The following is a 14,830-nucleotide window of genomic DNA, read 5'->3' on the forward strand; positions in this document are numbered from 1 at the left end:
TCTAATACTTATGTTTATTCACAAAAATTCCAAACAGCATACAAAAGCACAGGCTCAGCAGTGGTAGCAGATTCACACACCTATTTTCAAAAGCAAGATTAATACAAATACTAGCAAAACACTTTCTTTTCTTTTTATTATCAATCAGTTTAACCAATTCATCAAAAATTCAGGAGAACGAAAGTATTCACTATCATCACTTAACAACACAATATTTACACATTACTTAACATGCTTTTAGGACAACAGAGGCTTACCCTATTGTGAATCTTCTCTTGCCACAAAGCAGCACTGCCTATTAGAGCGTGGGGAAAATTTGTAAATTAATGTTTCCAATAGAACAAATTTCCTATCAGTCCACATGACTACTAACAAATTACAATATATGCATCCAATGACTCACGAAATCGTAATGACAAGATTGCAAACAAACCATACCACGGGCGGGATTTGAACACACTGTCAGAGTCTCAAAACTCCAGACCGCCAAGTTAGCTACTGGTCCAGTGGCTAATGGGACGGTCTGGAGTTTTGAGACTCTCTGACCGCGGGTTCAAGTCCCACCCGTGGTATGGTTCATATGCATGCAATGACCACTTGTAGGTATACCCTTCTAGTACTGGGTAGCCCCCCCCCTTGCCCTCCAGAACCTGAATTCTGCATGGCATGGATTTAATCCAAGGTGTTGGTCCGTGTTGATATGATAGCACCATGCAGTTGTTTCAGATTTGTTGGCTGTGCAAGGATTATTATTATAATCAAAAAGAACCACTAAGCCACAAGGGCTATACAGCCCTGCAGGGCAGGAAGGAAGCGAGGGCATCAGGTGGCAAAAGGGAGGTGGATGAGTAATAGGTTACGGATAACAGCGGAGCAGTGGATGGTGAAAGGGTAAAGGGCAGCAAGAGACTGAGCTAGAAAGGGCTGAGGGGAGTGCATAAGCTATCATCAAAGTTTGTGGAGTAAATCAGTCGTTGTCAAGAAGTCAATGAGAGAGTCAGGGTTAAAGGAGGGTCCATCAGCAAGAAGGGAAGGTAAAGAGAGAGTAGTAGAACAAAGACAGCGTTGGAGGTAAATTCTGCGTGCTCGTTGATAGAAAGGGCAGTAACAGAATGTGGCTAATTGATACAGGAACTTGACACTGCTCACAGAGAGGTACAGGGTGCCTCTCCATGAGATACCCGTGAGTAAGACGAGTGTGGTCAATGCGAAGACGGGAGAGAGTGGTCTCCCAACCACGGCACTGATGACAAGAAGACAGCCAGTAACCTATGCTCGGTTTAATAGAATGAAGTTTGTTACCAAGCAGAGTTGACCAACGTTGGTGCCAAGGGGCGTGAAGGTGGGTAGTTATTGCAGCAAAATAGTCCAGAAATGGAACACCTCGATAGAAAATTGGTAGGTCATGTACTGCTGACCGCACAGTATCTGCCTGTTCATTGCCCTGTACACCGACATGACCAGGGACCCAACAAAAAATAATATCTTTATGCTTAGTAGAGATACGGCGCAGCCAAAGTTGGATACGGAGAACTAGGGGGAGAGATGTATCAAATTTTCGTATAGCCTGTAGAGCACTAAGGGAGTCTGAGACTCCCACAAATGATGACACAGGCATAGATGCGATACGAAAAAGTGCTGCAAGAATGGCATACAATTCAGTAGTAAAAATGCTAGCCGAAGATAGTAAATGCCCCCGCGCGACGCTGTCCGGAAACACTGCTGCGAATCCGACGCCGTCTGAAGACTTAGAGCCATCTGTGTACACAGCGATGGCATGAGAATGGGAGTGGAAGTGATCAAGAAAAAGAGCAGGAAGCCACCATAGGCAGTTGAGCTTTCGAGCACGGGAGTGAGAAAGAACAGACCCGAACAGCTGGAACTTCCCAGGGGGGTAGGGAAAAAGTGAGATGCTACATGAACATATAAAGATGGTAACTGAAGGGAAGACAAGAGTGAATGTGGGCGAAGAGAAAAGGGACGGAGCAAACAGGGGCGGCGGACGAATAAAAAATGTCTACTAATATTGGTGACCATTCTGTAAATGGAAGGATTGTGGAGATTGTGAGAGCGTACATAGTAGCAAAGGCAATGGGCATCACGGCGATCAGACAAGGATGGAACATTCGCTTCTGTATAGACTCTAGAGGCTCTCAACAGGGGAAGTGCGAAAAGCACCAAGGCACAAATGTAATCCTTGGTGATGGATAGGGTTAAGGCTAGAGAGAGTAGCAGGAGAGGCTGCTGAATAAATCTGGTCACCATAATCGAGTTTTGATAAAACGAGGGCTGAATGTAGGCGAAGCAGAGTTCGACGATCAGCCCCCCAGGAAAGATGAGCAAGGGTTTTAAGAAGGTTTAGCCGGCTGTGACAAGTTGCCTTCAGAGAGGTAATGCGAGGTTTCCAGGATAACCTACAGTCAAAGAGAAGGCCTAGAAACCTGACTATCACGTTCGGGGATACGGGAGCCATAGAGATACAAAGGATGATCGGAGATGACAGAGCGTCTAGTGAAAGTAATTTGGCGAGTTTTGGTACTTGAAAATTTAAACCCATGCGTGGTGGCCCAAGTGGAAACACGGTCGACCGCATGCTGGAGAGAAACTGCAATGAGATGACAGTCAGCGCCTGCACAAGCAATAGCGAAGTCATCAACATAAGAGTGATGACCAAATATTGGGTGGAAGAACAGAGGCCAAATCATTTATAGCAAGGAGAAAAAGTGTTGTGCTCAGAACACATCCCTGAGGGACACCTTCAGCTTGGACGAAGTCCGGGGAAAGAACATTATTGACTCGAACACGGAAATGCCTGTCAGTTAAAAAGTTCTTAAGGAAGGATGGTAGATTGCCTCGGAGGCCTAAGGAGTGGGCCTGGGCCAAAATATTATACCTCCAAGTTGTGTCATATGCCTTCTCAAGGTCAAAAAATATGGCAATAACCGAGTGATTATTCGCAAAGGCATTACGAACATACGTATCCAAGCGTAGTAAGGGGTCTATGGTAGAACAGCCCTTATGAAAGCCATATTGACTAGCGGAGAGACTGTTGGAGAGACTGTTGCGTGTCTCTAAATACCACATTAAACGTCGATTTACGAGACATTCCATCACTTTGCAAATTGCACTAGTAAGAGCGATGGGGCGATAGTGGGAGGCATCATGTCCTGTAGTACCCGGTTTGCGGAAAGGGTGAACAATGGCAGATTTCCACAGCTGGGGAAGAACTCCTTGTGCCCAAATAAGATTGAAGAGGTGTAAGAGGACTACAAGGGCTGACCGATGTAAATGTTGTAACATACGAATATGAATGTCGTCAGGCCCAGCTGCCGATGATCAGCAAGCTGAGAGCGTTGCCTCCAGTTCTTGAAGTGTAAAAGGCACATTATACTGTTCTTCTCTGAGAGAAGAAAAGTCCAAGGGTACTAACTCTCTGGCAGACTTTGAGGAAAGAAATGAGGGGCATAGATGGAGCCCTCGGGAAATACGGACCAGATGTGTGCCAAGTTCAATGGCAACGTCAAGAGGGTTTGCTACATCAACACCAGCGACCCGTAGAACAGGAGCCGGGTCAGGAGAGTATTTACCACTCAATTTCCTCACTTTTTTCCAGACTGCACTTATAGAAGAAGCAGAGGTGATGGTGGAAACAGTCTCGCCAACAAGTGCGTTTAGCTTCACGGATGACACGGCGAGCGATCGCACGCTTCTGTTTAAAATCAAGAAGTCTCTCAGCGGTTCTATTGTACCGGTACCTGCCCCATGCAGCGCGTTTCAAACGTACTGCACGAGCACAAGCAGGAGACCACCAAGGCACGCACTTCTGAGAATGCCTGCCTGAGGTTTGGGGTATAGAATGAGAAGCTGCGGTAGAAGTTGACAGTACGGAATATCATTGCGTAGAAGAAGGGCACTTTCATTAAAGGTCCCATCTAAGAAAGGATCCGAGGAATACAATAAATTATAGCCCGAGATAGGTTGGAAAACAGCCTAGTGTAATTTTGGTTCTTGTAAGCAAGCACCAACAGGGGAAAACCTGGAAAGCAACATCTGAAGCTCACCCCGATCACCCCTGAGGCCGCGGATATTCCACTGTAAATAGGCCATGACTGGCGATGAAGAAAATACCAGGAATCCATAGGGAAAGGCACCTACGGACTAGAGGGGTTAGAAAAGTCAACGTGTGGTGGCATTGGAAGACGTTCAAGCAGCGAAGGAACGGAGCGTTGCGAAGATGGAGGAGAGGGAAGAGAAGGAACAGGAAGTGAATCAGTGTCCATTGAAGGTTTAGTCTCTGCAATATATTCTGAAATGGCTTCAAGTGTTTCTGAATTCAAAGATGTATGGGAGACCATATTGGAGATAGAAGTGGGAGGGTGAGTAAAGATTGGGACAGTAATAGACTGTACCAAAGTAGAGGGGGAGGAAAGAGTGTAAGGGACTGGAGATGAAAGTGTGTGTGGGGGGGGGGGGGGCAGAAGAGGCAGAAACCTGGGAGGGAACGGGGGTGGAAGGCATAGTACGAGGAGGAGGAGGGTGAATCTCCACACTTGTAATAGAGCCAGAGAGAGGGGAAGAACTAGGCACTGAGACTGGAAAGGTAAAGTGTGGAGGTGGAAGAAGGGAAGGAAGGGGCAAAGAAGATTTGAGCAATGTGGATTTTTTGGACTTCTGAGAAGTAGAGGGGCGATTGGTATTAGGTGTCGTACGAGGTCTTGTCGATACTGGGGCTTGTGAGGAAGGACGCGAAGATGTGAGAACAGACTTGAGTTGTAGTCGGGACGTCAGAGCCAAGGACAGCAAAAGGATTAGATGCCGGAGTGGCTATGGGAGGGGTAACAACAGAGGAGGCTGCAGAAGATGGGACCCCAGAAGCGGGGGGGGGGGGGGGGGGATGTTTTGAAACACGAGAATAAGAAACACAGGGTAGTCTCCCTTGGAGGCGGAGATAGAGTAACTGCCATAGCATAAGGGAGACCTTCTGCCTCTTGGAGGCAACGGATTTCATGTTCATTTAAGTAGACCTGGCAACGGCGGGAGTACGAAGGGTGAGCTTCATTACAATTAAGGCAAGATGGAGGTTGACTGCAAGATGTATACCCCTCAAGGAAGGTTCCTTGAGGTGAGGGGCTCTTGATTTAGGGAATTGGATCTGTGCTCCAGTTCCCTGAATTAAGCCTGAATGCCTTCCACACCCCCCCCAGGCGCTGTATAATCCTCTGGGTTTAGCGCTTCCCCTTGATTATAATAATAATAATAATGCAAGATGTATTAGAATGGTCGTCGGCACCACAGACTGGGCATTCGGCCATAGCTCTGCAATATTTCGCTGGGTGACCAAAAGGCTAGCAATTTCTACACTGTTGCGGTGTAGGTATCACCTTTCGAACTTGTAACCGATGTCCCGCGACATATAGAGGACGGGAGTTCTTGGCTGTCAAAGTTAAACGAGCTACATTGCAAGGGTAACGTCTCCGCCCACGGGCAGGAAGGACATAAGTGTCTACTTTGAGGATTGGGAGATACTGGAGTTCCAGCTGTTCAAGAATGTCATTGCCATATGACTGGAAATTCTGTTGGACTATGGTATGGGGCAGAATGACAGTACCACTACAAGAATTGAGAGAAAGATGTTTTTCAATAGTGATAGTAGTATCTATATGCGAAAGGAGAGAAAGATCATGAGCTTGGGTAGCATTCTGGACAGTGACGATGCACGTATCGCTCTTGAGAGCATGAAATGAAATATCTCTACCAACATGACGCAGGAACGCTTTGCCAATACTATGGTCAGAAAGGTAGGCAAAAGAAGAAGTCTGTCTTAAAGTAAAGAATTTAGTCCATTGTGTGGTCCGAAACTGAGCGTGGAGAGGGAGTGCACGACGTGTCGGTCTTTTCCGAGTAGAATGGGAAGGTAACGAAGGAGCATCATCAGGAGGACGTTGGCGTTTAGGAGTAGGACCGGAGCTGGTCCGGCGTGAAATGGGTGGGCGATTCAAAAATTGCCGTACCCGAGAGGGAGAAGCCGGAAGCATAGGCAAAGGAGAGCGGAGTTCAGACAAATCGAGTCAGTCGAAGCCCCGGTACCTGAAGCGGGTGAGGAAACAGCACCAGCAAGAGGTACAGGGGCATCAGAAGTGTCCAAAAACAAGGCAGGGTCAGAATGGGGTGTGGTATCAAGAAGGGGCCCAGGGGTAGTGGGTTCATGGATTGGGTTCTCCATGGTTAGGTTACTCCTTTGCTTTTTGTTTTTAAGAAAAAAAAATAAAAAAATAAAAAAAGGGGGGAGCGGGGAGGAATAGTTCCCAGGAGGAATGAAAGGGCCGGAAATCTCCCTCCACGCCCAAGAGGACCACAGCACCGCTAGTAGCGCAGATGCAGCATGGAACCCGTGCTATACCCTACCCTTCATGCCAGTAAACCAGCAATCCGGGATAGCAACCTCACATCTGCCGAGCTACCTCGGTGGACAAAAGAGAGGGTGGCCGGATATCCGCCACAAAGCATACCTCCTTCAGCCACCACCCCCGGAATCCGAAAGGTGGCCTCCAGAGATACACCCGTCGCCCGAAAGACACCCAAAGCTACTCCGGGGTACCGGAGAGGGATCGGGACATCCCCAGGTGATCTAGATTCCACGGCAAACTACGCCACCGCCAAGAACCTCAACGGAATGGGATGGACCCCGGTATCCTTTCCCCTACCTAGGAACTAGCGCGCCTGTGGGAGAAATCCCAAAGGCCAAAAAGAGGAAGGGCAAAAGGGAGAGGTGGGGAGGAGGAGGAGGAAAGGAAAAAGGGGAGGGGAGATTGGGGGATAATTAGGTTCGGTCTGAGAAAGAAGACCGACAGGTCTAATTCCTCAGACCAAGAGCCTCTTCACCATGCCAAGGAGCCCCCCTTGAAGAGGGGCTGTGCAAGGAGAGGTCCATGTTTACAGTAAATTGTAACCCTATCATGCATCACAGATCCTCAGCAAGAGGCAGGTCAGTCTCACTGCTTCCTCTATTTACTAAACGGAGGAACCCTACTAGCAAGAAACACTGACCTGTCTTCATATGCCTGGACCTTTCAACAAAGCATAAGACTGATCAAAATGGTGGCTTCAATGAAACTCCAGAAATTACAAGATTATGAAGATACCAGATATCAATTATAGGCTGAGGACAGACTGCAAACCTCACTTAAGACTCAAACAACCTTTGCAGTCAACTGCACATAACTGCTACTTATCAGCAGCAGTGGTATGAACCAGATTGCTACAAAGGAGGGAAAGGCAAGGTTGACTAGGATGGCTGAAATTTCCCTTAGTGTTGCCAGTTACTATTAGGCTATTTTAAAAATGTGAAAAATGCAAATGTCAAAATGAAGTGAACAGTTTAGTTTTAATAAACCTTTTATGTACACCTTACTAATAACTTACCATTCAAACTTCGGAAACCATACCAGAAATAGACCGAGACCTGAAATAAAAATTCTATTATTAATAATGTCAAATGAATCTTACTTAAAAAAGGTACAACTAAAAAATATCAGAAGTAGCTAGTAGAGATCAAATATCTATCACAAACAAGTATATCATCATATCCAATAACAATGAAGCATAAATCTAAGTATGTATTATATGTGTTAACTTTATACCAACCTTCACTTCTAGTATAAAGCACCTATTTTATCACTGAAATAGTCAAATACCAGAATTAAACAAGAACTTGATATATAGCATGCATCCTAAGAAGTCTCGACTAGAAACCATTCCAGATATAATGGAGTACAGTGGGGCCCTGCTTTACGGCGTTTCGCCTTACGGTGTTCCATTAATATGGCAATTTCAAATTATGACCAAAATTTGCTATACGGCAAGCAGTCTTTCAAATACGGCACGCCCCACCCAGTTTGTTTACATTCTCCATGAGCACATCTATTATGTATGGAATTTTCCAAAATTTCAAGTTATTCTGCATTTTATTTTTTTTTTTTCAACAAGTCGGCTGTCTCCCACTGAGGCAGGGTGACCCAAAAAAAAAGAAAGAAAATCCCCAAAAAGAAAATACTTTCATCATCATTCAACACTTTCACCACACTCGCACATTATCACTGTTTTTGCAGAGGTGCTCAGAATACAACAGTTTAGAAGCACACACAAAGATACACAACATATCCCTCCAAACTGCAAATATCCCAAACCCCTCCTTTAAAGTGCAGGCATTGTACTTCCCATTTCCAGGACTCAAGTCCGACTATATGAAAATAACCGGTTTCCCTGAATCCCTTCACTAAATATTACCCTGCTCACACTCCAACAGATCGTCAGGTCCCAATTACCATTCGTCTCCATTCACTCCTATCTAACACGCTCATGCACGCTTGCTGGAAGTCCAAGCCCCTTGCCCACAAAACCTCCTTTACCCCCTCTCCAACCCCTTTTGAGGATGACCCCTACCCCTCCTTCCTTACCCTATAGATTTATATGCTTTCCATGTCATTCTACTTTGATCCATTCTCTCTGATAATTATGCTTATGTATACCTGTACCTAAATATACTTACACAATGTGCTGGCATGCAGGTACACATTAAAATCACTCTACTCACGACACCAAAGAAATACACAAATAACCCGCACATAAAAGAGAAGCTTACGACGACGTTTCGGTCCGACTTGGACCATTGACGAAGTCACACTGACTTTGTCAATGGTCCAAGTCGGACCGAAACGTCGCCGTAGGCTTCTCTCTTATGTGCGGGTTATTTGTGTATCGTTCCAGTCACGGTATTGTGCCTTTTTTGTTACCAAAGAAATACTACGTAATAATAATCTCTCTTGGGCACATTAAATGTCTTATTTTACGTTAATGTAAACAATTTTCATTAATCCATTTATGATGTTTTCTTCAAAATTATACAAGAAACACATTACATATCATATAAAGATTATGCATACACCCAGAATAAAAATTTGACGAACACGAGATTTGTTTACGGAAGAATTACATTTTCTCTAGTCAAACACTGAGGGATAACTGTAGATAATATTCCTTTCTTATGCCTTCACTCTATATAGCAATTCATGACCCTTGTGGGTTTAGAGTTTCTTTTTTATTATGATAATAATAATTTGTAATAATTTGTCAGCATCATTCCTTCTAAAAATTACATGAGAATGGAAGTGTTGGTCTTTATTTATTCTACTGTACCACTGTGGAGACAACTTGTACACAAAGTAAGATCTTTGTATGAATGTTTATGAACCATAACCATATGCATCGTCTGTTTGTTTACATAGTGGGTGGGGTGGCCAGGCTGGCTTCCCTATAGTACACTACCTACCACACCACTATCTACAAATAAATACTTTTCACCCTACATTAAGACTACAAATATTTTAAGTTAAGTAATATGTGTACTGTATATGCATGTTATCACTGGAGCTTTAAGCATCATCGTAGTATATGTGTGGGTGGGGGTGGCCAGGAGGGCTACCACACCTAACTACTTACAGTAAATACTACTCACCTTTTGCCCTACATTAAGACTGAATATTTTGGGGTAAATAATGAGTGTACTGTGTGTGTATTTTACTTTTTAATGCCTAGTTCTATTGCTTACTTAATACAGTAGGGCCCCACTTATACGGCGGGTTAGGTTCCAGGCTACCGCCGTAAAGCGGAAATCGCCGTAAAGTGGAACACCCTTTTTTTCCACTTATAAATGCATACAAACACTAGATAACAAGTTTACACTAACATATATTAAGTTAGCAATAGAACCAGGCATCAAAAAACAATAAAAAGGTACAATACACACATAGTGCACTCATTACTTACCTTAAAATATTTATAGTCTTAATCTAGGGTGAGACAAGTAGTATTTATTGTAAGAAATCAAGTGTGGTATGTATTGTAATAGCCTCACCAGGCCACCCCACCCACACATACTATTCTATGATATTTAAGCATCCCAGAGCGATAAAATGTATATACAGTTCACTCATTACTTACCTTAAAATATTTGTAGTCTTAATGTAGGGTCAGGAGTAAGTAAATGAGATAAAACGAATAAATGAGAGAGAGAAAGAATGAATACATGAGAGGGGGCAGGCGCAGTTATGTAAACAAACCAGGGGAAGGTAAGTTTTGTAAACAAACGAAATGTACACGTCTGGTTTGTGTACAAGTTACATTGTGTACAGGTTGTCTCTACATTGATACGGTAGAATTAATAAAGAAGAACACTCCCATTCTCATGTAACATCATTTTGAGAAGAAATGAAGCTCTGAGTGAAGGCAATGGAAATAAGTCACACTGACTTTTTTGGGTTATCCTAGGTTCTCTACACGTATGTTGTTATGTATGATAATCTATGTAACTGTATTTGTGTATACCTGAATAAACTTACTTACATACATACGAAAGGAATAATTTTCTACAGTTACCCCCAGTAACACATTTACTCTTATGTTAGATTAGAGAAAATGTTATTCTTGGCGTCACTTGTACAAGTTATGTGGCTCCCACATCTTATATTTATGTTTATTTATTCTATTGTGGGGTGTATTTATCATCTTTTTATGTTATGTATCGTGTTTATTATATAATTTTGAAAAAAATATCATGGATGGATTAATGAAAATGTGTATATTACCGTAATATACGACATTTAATGAGACTCGGTATTGTTATTATCACCACTTGTGCAAGTCGTCTGCTACGACATCTCACATTTGTTTATTTATTCTACTGTGGGGTGTATTTATCTTATTTATATGTTATGCATCGTGTTTATTATATGATTTTGAAAAAAATATCATGGATGGATTAATGAAAATGTGTATATTACCGTAATATACGACATTTAATGAGACTCAGTATTGTTATTATCACCACTTGTGCAAGTCGTCTGCTACGACATCTCACATTTGTTTATTTATTCTACTGTGGGGTGTATTTATCTTATTTATATGTTATGCATCGTGTTTATTATATAATTTTGAAAAAAAATATCATGGATGGATTAATGAAAATGTGTATATTACCGTAATATACGACATTTAATGAGACTCAGTATTGTTATTATCACCACTTGTGCAAGTCGTCTGCTCACATCTCACATTTGTTTATTTATTCTACTGTGGGGTGTATTTATCTTATTTATATGTTATGCATCGTGTTTATTATATAATTTTGAAAAAAATATCATGGATGGATTAATGAAAATGTGTATATTACCGTAATATACGACATTTAATGAGACTCAGTATTGTTATTATCACCACTTGTGCAAGTCGTCTGCTCACATCTCACATTTGTTTATTTATTCTACTGTGGGGTGTATTTATCTTATTTATATGTTATGCATCGTGTTTATTATATAATTTTGAAAAAAATATCATGGATGGATTAATGAAAATGTGTATATTAACGTAATATACGACATTTAAATGACTCGATGTATGTAAGTTTATTTAGGTACAGGTATACATAAGTATAATTATCAGAGTATATATAAAATATGAAATAACTTTTAAAAACATTTGAAATTTTGGAGTTTCCAGACAAAATGGAGAGACTTAGTGCTTACTGAGCTCATGGAGAATGTAAACAAACAGGGTGGGGCACGGTGACCGTATTAGAAAGTCAGGTGGGGGGAGCCGTATAGTGAGTTTTGGTCATAATTTGAAATGTCCGTATTAGCGGAACGCCGTAAAGCGGAACGCCGTAAAGCGGGGCCCTCCTGTATATGTTAGTGTAAACTTGTTATTTGGCATTTACATGCATTTATAAGGGAAAAAAATAGTTTTCTGCTTTCCGGCAGTAGCCTGGAACCTAACCTACTGTACAAGTGGGGCCCCTACTGTATTATTTAACAACCGAGAAGATAATCAGAGACTCCATTCAAAGCTCAAACCAGAGCGGACTGGCATATCACACTGAAATTTGATATGGCAACTGAATCTAATGCAAAAACAAATTAACTAAAAAAATCAGTAGTAGCTGGTTAAGATCAAATATGTATCAAACTATTTTGTCATTTTTTATTTATTTTTTTTTTATTATCACACTGGCCGATTCCCACCAAGGCAGGGTGGCCCGAAAAAGAAAAACTTTCACCATCATACACTCCATCACTGTCTTGCCAGAAGGGTGCTTTACACTACAGTTTTTAAACTGCAAAATTAACACCCCTCCTTCAGAGTGCCATATAAAAATGAAACATGGCAATGAAATTATTAATTAAAATCAATGCATATCCTAAAGGAAATATTATTAACACAAACCTTTGCTTCAACGAGATTAGATTCAGAGGCATGTTGCAAGTCATAGCATCCGGCAAATTGGATGCTGAAGAAAATGCAGCACCATTTCTATGGTCAAATCTTCTCTTCAAAGGACATCGATGGAACAGGTGAACCTGGAAAGTATTTTTTTTTATTAGAGAGAGAATGAAGAGTAACAAATATAGGAACCAAAACAATATCAGAGATCTTGGTGTAACTGTAATCATTCCAGTCATTAGTAGCAAATAATCATCATATAAATGAGCAAGAAAACTACTTGCTTCCACTCACTCCTAGTGTGCACACACACCATCCCACTGAATGTCCATGTCACTAACAATCAAAACTTCTCTTAACCATTACCCTTCCTTCCCTCTACTTCAACCTCCTAGTCAGACATACCTACTCATTCAGTCTGTGGAAGAGTAGGAGGCAGAATTAAAGTTACAAAGATGTAAGAGTACCACTGAGCAAACATTAAGGAGCATATCTTACCGATTCCTGGCGTGGATATGGAACAGGCAGGCAGTCAGCCCAGTGTGTAAACATCCATCAGTCCATAATGCCTCACTTTCTGAAAGAGTATGGCATAACCTTAATAACATTCAGCACTTTCCTCAATTACTCAAACAAAAGATGGAGAGATTTCAGAATATTGGGACATATCAGCAAAAATACTTCAGGCGAAAGATGGAATAAATCATCATTTATCAATCAAATGCTGACTATAACCAGCAATTTTTGTTATCCTAACTAAAGCAACAACTTATGAAAATCGCACAATCCAAACTATGGAGCATACAATTGATCACATTTAGAAAAATGTAGCCAGCACAAAGTCTAACCTTGGTTCCCAGACACCCAATTTAACTTTTTTTTTAATTTAGTGATGAGGTCCTCATCCATCGAAGATATTCCTTACAATTATTGCCAGTGTACAACTTTATCCTGAAATAAAAGTAATTAAAAAAAAAAACTTTTAAACATTATCCATTTCTTTCAGTACTGTTTATATTAACTACCACTTGAAGGCATACAATTTCCACCTCCCTTCTGACAGTCACATTACAACAGCTAACCCAAAGCAAAGCCCTCTTCATTAATTTAAACCTGCTAAATGTCCAACCCAATACTACTTGCTCAAGTTTAACTCAAATTTTACACCACATGTAGAGCTGACTGTACAAAGGCACGGAATTAGTAAAGGCAGTTTAAAAAAAACATTCTAAAGATTTATCATAACCAAGATGGTTATCACAAGTTGCAATTGACCAAATTCTCAACTATTTCACTAGTATGCTCTCCATTCTACAGAGTGAGCACAAGAAACCACCCATTCAACTATCCAATACAGTGCACAGAAGTTGTTACTTTTGCCAATTTTACACAATTCCAAAAAGTGTATAATAAACAATGTAGACATTTAAACATTTCCTCTTTTCATTAGTCATCCCCAGGCCTCTCCTATATTACACTTGTCTATCATTTTAATTCTTAATCATACAACAAAATATAAACAGGAAAGACTGGTCATGGTTTACAGTATCCCAATCACTAATAATTGAATCAGACCTTTTAAAAACCCACAAAGCAAACCAGGTTGCAAGGAAGATCATCCATCTTCTGGAACATTTGCAAAAATTTTATATTTCTGTTACTTTGAGCTAAATTTGAAGCTACTTATTCCTTAAACCAGTCAGTATCATATCTATTACAGTAATGTTTCTCATTCTATCAAATACTATCAAGAACAGCCAACATAACCATAAATCCACCTAAGAAAACACCATAAAGTTGCTACTTAAAACCACATGTTCGGTTTTGTTTTCCCATCATTCACTACGTGGGGCAGGATTTTCTTTATACTGTGCACTCACTACACACCCATTTTCTCAAAATTTATGACTCCCAGCTTTGCCTGTGGAATCGTTCAAAATTAAAATCAATGCATATCCTAAAGAAAATATCAACACAAACCTTAGCTTCATTGTAGATCATATTCAGGGGCAAGTCATAATGTTTGGAGAACTGGAGGCTGAAGAGAAGGTAGAAGCATTTCTAGGATCATCTTTTCCCTTTAAGATGTCAGAGGAAAGCAGTAGAGCCTGAAATATTTTTTTATATAGAGGTACCAAAAAAGGACTATATAAACTTAGAAGTTAAAATAAAAAAATCAGAGATCTTGGTGTAACTGTAATCATTAAAATCATAAGTAGCTGGTAATCATGTTAAAGAGTATTAAGACACTACAGTGATAAGTTTATAATGAAAAATTCAGCGTGAAGAAAAAATTAATATCACTTGAGCAGTTTCAGAATTATACTAGTAATGTTCATGCAACACGAACTGTAATGAATTTGAAAGTGTGAAGGCATACTTCAATTACCAGTTTTATTTTTTTTAAAGATTCATAACTCCCACCAGGGCTGGGACAAAATACAAGAACTTTCACCATCATTCATTCAGTCTTGCAAGAGTATCTAACATAACAGTTATGATAACCTTCAGAACTGAAATGCCTCCACTCCCCCTTCAGCATGCTGGTCCTGTACTA

At 41.1% G+C, this 14,830-nt stretch overlaps 1 protein-coding gene across 3 annotated transcripts in view; it reads right to left on the minus strand.

Annotated features, from left to right (window-relative positions):
- Nucleotides 1-14,830, minus strand: part of LOC128688662 (tRNA N(3)-methylcytidine methyltransferase METTL6) — a 30,448-nt gene continuing 15,618 nt past the window's right edge. The window contains exons 10-16 of one of the 3 annotated variants that reach the window (XM_070084494.1): nucleotides 14,254-14,381; nucleotides 13,122-13,224; nucleotides 12,772-12,850; nucleotides 12,277-12,410; nucleotides 7,423-7,462; nucleotides 258-295; nucleotides 1-80 (exon numbers count right to left, since the gene is read on the minus strand). The gene's annotated coding sequence lies outside the window, so the exon portion shown is untranslated. Of the gene's footprint in view, nucleotides 296-7,422; nucleotides 7,463-12,276; nucleotides 12,411-12,771; nucleotides 12,851-13,121; nucleotides 13,225-14,253; nucleotides 14,382-14,830 lie in introns of all 3 variants that reach the window. The other 2 variants (XM_070084493.1, XM_070084495.1) reach the window with 2 other exon arrangements.

The sequence above is a fragment of the Cherax quadricarinatus genome, chromosome 13, assembly GCF_038502225.1.
Source record: "Cherax quadricarinatus isolate ZL_2023a chromosome 13, ASM3850222v1, whole genome shotgun sequence".
Lineage (NCBI taxonomy): Eukaryota > Metazoa > Arthropoda > Malacostraca > Decapoda > Parastacidae > Cherax > Cherax quadricarinatus.